The 707-nt window shown below is 32.1% G+C and overlaps 1 protein-coding gene across 1 annotated transcript in view; it reads right to left on the bottom strand.

The window, feature by feature from the left end:
• The window catches only part of LOC108576299 (sodium-coupled neutral amino acid transporter 9-like), a 5,517-nt gene that overhangs the window by 2,587 nt on the left and 2,223 nt on the right, over positions 1 to 707 (bottom strand). The window lies entirely within an intron of this gene.

Here is a 707-nt window from a genome sequence, read left to right as displayed (position 1 = left end):
TTTATTATTTATTTATTTAATAAAAAATTAAAATTTTTAAACATTAATAATAAGTTTTAATTACATTTTCAACGAAAAAAGTTGAATGTAGCAAAAAAAGTACTTCTATGAGACGAATTCTCACTTGGAATAATAAAATTGTACATAATTTTTATTGTTAAAAAATTGAGAAATCCATATGTAGACAATTTTGATACCTTATGAAATATTTATCTACTCATAAAGTTTTATTGAAATTGAACATCGGTGTTTTATCATAACACCTCATGTGGTTCTCTTGTTAGGTGCTAGCTAAGGACATTGACCTTTTGGGTGGTCGTCTGTTGCCCAGGCAACCGACAGAGCACTAACCCCTTCTAATGTGAATATACCGTGTAGTCGTCACAACCACCCGATGGTGGTCGAAACGTGAGCGACCGGTATCCACATTAGTTTCCTACTCTCGTTCGTTTTCATGTCTTAAAATCATACATCCTTGAACCTCCAAAAATTCTGTTTCATGAAGATGAAAAGGTATAACATATCAGTATACATACTTAAAAATTTTTTTGTTTTATTACCGATGTACTAACCGTGTGGTTTTAAGATGTGAAAACGAATGACAGTGTATCGCATAGAAAGACAAATATATGCACCGGGGCCTAAATTTTCTTATTCAATTTTTATTATACTTTGGCTCAGGGTGATCATCGATGTCTACGCGATTA

Source organism: Habropoda laboriosa, unplaced genomic scaffold, assembly GCF_001263275.1.
Source record: "Habropoda laboriosa isolate 0110345459 unplaced genomic scaffold, ASM126327v1 scaffold387, whole genome shotgun sequence".
In the NCBI taxonomy this organism is placed as follows: domain Eukaryota; kingdom Metazoa; phylum Arthropoda; class Insecta; order Hymenoptera; family Apidae; genus Habropoda; species Habropoda laboriosa.
Note: the sequence above shows the minus strand (reverse complement) of the source record. Positions and strands in the feature narration are given on the sequence as shown.